The sequence below is a fragment of the Phaethon aethereus genome (genome assembly GCF_964289735.1).
Source record: "Phaethon aethereus genome assembly, chromosome: 1".
Taxonomy (NCBI): Eukaryota; Metazoa; Chordata; class Aves; order Phaethontiformes; family Phaethontidae; genus Phaethon; species Phaethon aethereus.
The window spans coordinates 54,692,687-54,699,338 of NC_138575.1; positions in this window are offsets into that span (position 1 = coordinate 54,692,687).

The window sequence follows — 6,652 nt, forward strand, 5'->3', positions numbered from 1 at the left end:
ATGCATGCTTGCTGTTCTTGTGTACAGAGCAATTCCACCTCCTTGTTGACCCAGTCTGTCCTTCCTACAGAGCCTATATCCACCCGACGCAGCACTCCAGTAATATGAGCTATAGCACTATGTCTCCATGAGCCCAATGAGATCAGAGCCCTACAATTGCACACAGATCGCTAATTCCTTCTATTTCCCGCCCCCATGTTGCATTAGGGAGCAGCTAATTTTTCAGCAGGAAGCGCGTGAGTATCCACCATCTAAAGGCAAAAAATTGAGGCATCTTAAATTTTTAATTAAATTCTAAAACTCTGGACTAGGTAGTAGATTGGTAAAATACGGTTAAATTGTGAAATCATGTGGAGGGATCAAGGGTGGGTACAGGAAAACAGTGTTTTTTCACACCTCAGTTATTGCCTTGAAGTAATCCAAGGTCACGTGTAAAAGCAGTCAAGATCTCATTTCATTTCAGCACCTACTTGCTGACCTTCCTGTTACAGAAATCATCATGTCTCTGCCCACTTTTACTGGCACTCTCAAAAAAGAGAAGAACTATATCCAGGCCATTATAGATCAGGGTTTTCCGCTTGAAGAAATGAGGAGCAGTATATTTACAGAACAGAGGTTTATTACATTCAAGAAGCTTAAAGTATTTGGTTAATTACAGTTAAATTCCTGGAATAAATTGACAATATTCCAAACAAGACTTTATCAGCTTCTTTGCAATACAGTCCATTTTACTGGCATGCTGTTCAAAGGTTTCTGTTGCAACTCATATTTAGGAGAGTTACGTAAAACTTGAGGTAAGAATGAGTGACAAAGGTTTTATTTATTTCGTATTATTATCTGTTGACTTTTAAAGACCTGAGTAACAAGACAGGTTAAGCAACAAGTCAATCATTAAACTGATAAAATAAGTATCAACTATGTTAGTTTTAAAAGAGGTTTAGAAAGTATGAAGTATAAAAAACATAGTTCTCTGAGTTGTAAGTTGAAGTACTAAGATTCTCAGCAGTTATATTTTTCTGCTCTACTGGTTATTTACAGTCTCTGGTATTTTTTAATTATCTTCTTCCTCAGGCAATTAATTTTTATGTAATCTTTAATGTCAGAGGAGAGATGTATGTTTGTTAAATTTCATTTTTAGATCAACTTTACCACACAACTGGGTTATGCTTTGTCAAGTTTTCCTAAAAGATTTAAGAAGTGATGATTGTTCAAGCAACGATTTTTTAATATAGAGGTTATCATGCTATAGTGGTGACATTGAGGTCTTGTATAGTTGAAGGTTACAGTTCATCACCTGCTTGAATAGCGCTTCTGTCACTGGGAAAATAGCAGCTCCCTCACATTTTCTAATTTTGAGTTATCTTTCTTGGGCTAAATTGCAAGTGGTAAGAGCTAAGTATACCTTTCCTTGGTCCTCTCTGGAATGAATTGGATGTGCAGGAAAAATGAATGCAGTTCCAGGGTTTATGTACATTTTCAGGTTGATATCACATATTCAGGAGAAAAAATATTTTCTATTTTTAAAAACTGATGTTGCTACAGGCATTTTTTTTCCCCTCTATCAATCTTTTATTTGGCAGGATGCATATTTATTGGCTGCACATTAATAAGACACAATCTGAAATACGGAATCATCTGCTAGTACCTGGGTGATTTCCATGCATACAGGAAGGAATTCCTTTGGTTGCGTTTACTTGAGGATGACTTTCTGGCAGCATCCATTACATGTGGGAAGTCATCAGTTTAATAACATTAGAACAGCATCAGTTGTACCTACTAATCATACTATTGCTCCAGTATTTGGTACCTTTGATGCTCCCATCAGCTTTTACTTCTGTGTTTATCATCATCAGATGTTACAGGGGAAAGACTACTGGAAAAAGAATAGGGCACAATTTTTGCCCCTCAGCTGTCAGTGACATGAATTTTTTTGTTAATCACATTGTACAGATTCTGTTTCCTTTGAGTAGAAATAGCAACATTTGCACATAGGCACACACATCTGCTTCAGCCAAAAAAATTTCATGTGTAGTTTTGCTGCAGCTAAGACCCAGCTGTAGTGCACACAATAATCAGAACAGCAGCTCCCTGGTTGTCGATCAGTGGTGCTGCCTTGTTTTAACTTTTGACTTAAATTTAAGAGATCAGAAACTGGAACTTCATTCTCCATGCTACATGGGAGATGGTTCGCATGGGCTGGGGATGTTTTTGTTAAGCAGTTCTGTACATCAAAGTAGTTGGTAGGAGAACTCCTGATTCCTGCCGGACCCCATTTCTCTGCTAGTTCCTGCCAGACAAAAGAATTAACACCAGGGCTGGCTGCTCAGCCCAGCCTTTGCTCCGAAGAACTCCCTACCCACTATTCTGTAGCACTAACACCTTCCTTTCCCCATCTGCCATTGTGGTAATCAGTTTCTATGTCCAAGAAATGCAAATATGGCTAAAATGGACTGGTGAAACATAGCGACCAATCCTATGGGCTCTTGAGAACTTGTTTCACCATTGGTTAGCAGCTGAGAAAGGGCTATCTTCTCTACGAGCATGGCTCATCCTCTGGGTAGGCAACTCCGTTGCTCAGGGGAAATATCAAGTTTGGGGGAAGGCTTGTAAATTCAGAGAGTTATAGCCACAATTCCCCACAAGCTTGATGTGATTTTGAGGAAACCATGAAAGAAAGGATAGAAACCTCTAATTTGGCTCCGTATTTCTGAGGAGCCAGAACTGAGGGAGGAACAACAGTTTATGCTGATGAGTAGGTGAACCGCCATGCTTTGAACTGTTTTTTTCCCTTTTCACATAAATTGTCTCATCCTACACACCTATTTAGAGAAACAGTTAAAGCCTAAAATTCATCAATTTTTAACACTCTCTTCCTTGGTAGGAGGTCTCACTGAAGACAAGAAACAGAACTAGAGAAATTTCCAGTGCATGCAAACTACTCTACCACTATTCTCTTGATAACCTGTTTTTGTTATACCTTTTCTGTTGTGGGATGAGATGGGAAAATGAAAAGTATCTGCCAAGTGAGATTTGAGATAAATGAGGGATCTGCCAATGCAAATGATTCATATTTTGGGATATGACCCAATTTTGGACAAAAAGGGTATTCAGATTAGGTTTTGATAAATGAAGCTCTTCTCCAGAATGAGCCCAAGTTAATACTTTTATGAGATAAAGAACCTCTGCATTTCCTGATTTGTGTTATTTAAATTTAATAAACTTTATATTGCATTTAATTTCTTTCTTCCAAAAGGGGGAATAATTTGTTTTCAGAATGCAATGATGTAATGATTTAGGAAAGAAAGAAAAATACACTAAATCCTTTAATTCTCCCAAGAGCTATTGTTTAACATCCCCTTAACTTCCTCTTCAACCACCCCACTTTTCTTTGGCCTTCAGATGTCTTCCTCTCCTCAGTACCAACTGTTTCCTAGGTGGAAACCAAGAGGACGCTCTGACTGACCTGGGCCCTAGTACATGAAACAAGGATCCTCTGCCCAGTTGTCTGTGGCCTCCCTCACTCTCTTCCATTTCACCCCTGTGTTTCTTAGCCTCCAGCACATGGGCACTGCCTGCCCACTTGCTTGTTACTGCTAATAATGGCAGAGAGTACTTCGTGCTTTGTTTGCACCCCCGTGGCTAAGGAGACAACTGTCCTAGGAGAGCCATGGCCGAGCTCTTTGCTATAACGTGCCCAGGAGCTGTGCACCAGTTTCACCAGTCATCCCACCAACATCTTCCACAATGAGGTGGGAAGGGCTCCACCAACAGGGTCATGGCTAACCTTGTTGGAATTAAGGTGGATGCAATTGAAAAATAATATGATATACTTCTCACTTTTCTGAGTTTGGCAATACTCAGCTATGTCCAGGACCCAATGTTATCTTATTTCCAGCCCCCTAATTTTTCCTTAGCTGGGTGGAATCATGAGTACTTTTCAGCTGAACTTGTGACATTGACTTTCTAATATCTCAGTCTTTCCAGTGCAAGATGGACATTAGGAGTTGTCCTGCTGCTGCTCCTCTTGCCTGCCACAAGTGACCATAACTGTATTCACCATTTGTCCAAGCTTTAGTAGGGAACAAGGAATAGCCAACAAAAGCTTTGTGAGCTACTCTACATCAGGGTCCTGAGGACACTAATAGGCTTTAACAGCCCTGATCAGCCTCATGTGGGGCCTCCCATGTAGCCTGCCCACAGGCTCAGGATGCTATTTAAGCTCAAGCCTGTGCCTCTAGTCCTAGCCTGTGATCAGCTGGAGGTGTGCTTGGTGCTGCCTGCCCATGTCCTGGCTCACTGGTGCATTTTTCCATGTGGACTGCAGGTGTGAGATGTAGCTTGCATTATCTCCCGTCCTGCTTCTGCTCTGGCTCCTGAGTGGACCTCAGGTGGATGCTACAGGTAGTGTGTCTCCAGGCCTGCATCTGTCCTTATCTCTTCCTGCTGCTCTTGGCTGATCCCTGGGTGGCTCCTGGTCCAGACTGGCCACCTTGCCTCCTCTGCGCCTGTTGCTGTCAGCACCATGGCCCTTCAGGTACCGCAGGACTATGCCCTGTCAGTGGGGCTATCCTCAGCTCCTGGCTCACCCTCCTCATGGTGCAGCCCTGCTCCTGCTCCTCCCTGATGTACAAGTGTCTTTCTTGCAGAAGGAAGAAGGCAGGTTCTTCCAAACTGAGTCCTGCATGATTCCTTGTAGCCAAACCTGATGTTCCCCCTCCTGGATATACAGGCAGGTGTAATGAGCTTTCCATCAGCTGCTGAGTGTGTGATGCCCCCCTGTTCCCTGGGTGGCCATGGACCTCTTGGGGTAGGTCGGGGCAGTTCCCCTGGGCTTTGCTCTGGGTACTTGTCTGGGGTCCTGTGCTTGCTCTGCAGTTCCTCCCTCTCAACAAGCAATGAGAGTAGTCATCAGTCTGCAATGCTTCAGAGCACGGTAGGGCCTCCTCTAGAACAAGGAAGTATAGAACTGAGGGTTTAAAAGCCTAACAGTGACTCTGGCTGGCAAAATAGCATTAGCAGGGGGTCCTCCTGCACCTCCAATGGCCTACACAGTCCATTCATATGATGCCTAGACTACATTTCCTCTCCCATCCTGAAAAATTGCTTTTTGTTAGCGATTGAAAAAGTCCTTTTAAACATCTTTGGTTTTCCTTGATGCTAGATGCAGTATGAAAAACAAGTAGAGATTTAAATGTTTGCAGAATGAATTTACTTAGTGTGAATGTTTTAGCAATTCAAAAGCCCATCTAAAAATATCCCAATATTTATTTATTAATAATACTTCACTCATCACCTTTGACATTTAGTTTAAAAGAACTACATATTAATGAAAGGACAGTGCATTCATTTACTGGAATAGATCAACATTTCATAATATTTTTATCTCTCCAAATATTTACATAAATGAAGGCTAACCCTTATTAACTCAATTACTATCATACTGTATAACATCAAAATGTCAAGAGGAAAAAAAAGAATAAACTATATATATATTTACTCTGAGGCCTCTAGGAGAACTTCTTATCAGCTAATACTGTAATAACATATTTAACTTAAAGCTGTGATTCCTTTAGGAACTTTTAAATTTTTAACCCCTAGCAAGAGGGAGGAAAAAAAAGCATGTCATATAAGTGCTTTAATTAAAATTTAAAATAATGAGAGAGAATCTAATGTGGAATAACTAGAATTGGTTTATAGAAAAATATTTTCTTAATTTCAGTTGAAGTCAGCTAGAGGGATGTAGACCAAGCTGCTCGTACTGAAGTTTAGTATCTTCAATACTGCAGCTGATTCCACATATGCTCAGGTCTCCTCTTGCGCGCAGAAAGCTGTAAGATGGTATATTGTTAATAACATATATGTCTTTGCTAGAGCATGTTGTTTAACTATTAACTGCCTGCTATCAGGGAGGAATTCCACCCATTAGGACAGATTATTCCATGCTCATTTTACCCTTTCATGACACTCCACTTTAAATATGTGAGTAATAAAGACAGAATATTGAATTGCATCAGGGCACAACATGGGATTGTTGAATAAATTTTGCCTTGTTCAGAGGCTGAATGGTCAGGGAGCAACTTATAATGAAAAGACTCTGATTAATGAAAGAACTATTCAATAAGCTAAACTAATCTTGAAAGTGGAGTTATTCCTGCACTTTTGAAATGCCGGAGGAAAAAGATGAACAGCTAGAGTTAACCCACACAGAAGCAGCCTTATCTATTAAGATTACTTAATTATCTTCATATGATAAAATTTATTGTAAACTGGTGATAATTTTGGCCATCCTTCAAGAAATGAAAAGCTTCCTTTATTCATTAGAGTGGTGAATAGTGATAGTTCTGAGAGTACCTAAGAGTAAGGAATGGCCGGACTGAGGAGACAGACCGTGACCCCAAGTAGTGTAGATGATGTGTGTCCTCTGCAATAATAAATAAGAGGTGCTGCAGGGATGAAAGAAAAGGTGCAGGTGACTCTCCTGTTTAGTGGCAACTGTTTATAATCAAGCTGGGCACACTTTCTAAGGTGTAATTGGTGGCTTGTGCTGAGGCACAGTCTGGTTTGGATGAACCCTCAGGGGTCTGCAGTACCATTATTGCTGGGAGCTGTCAGCACAAGGGAAATTGGTTCTTGAACACAAGCAGATGTCACT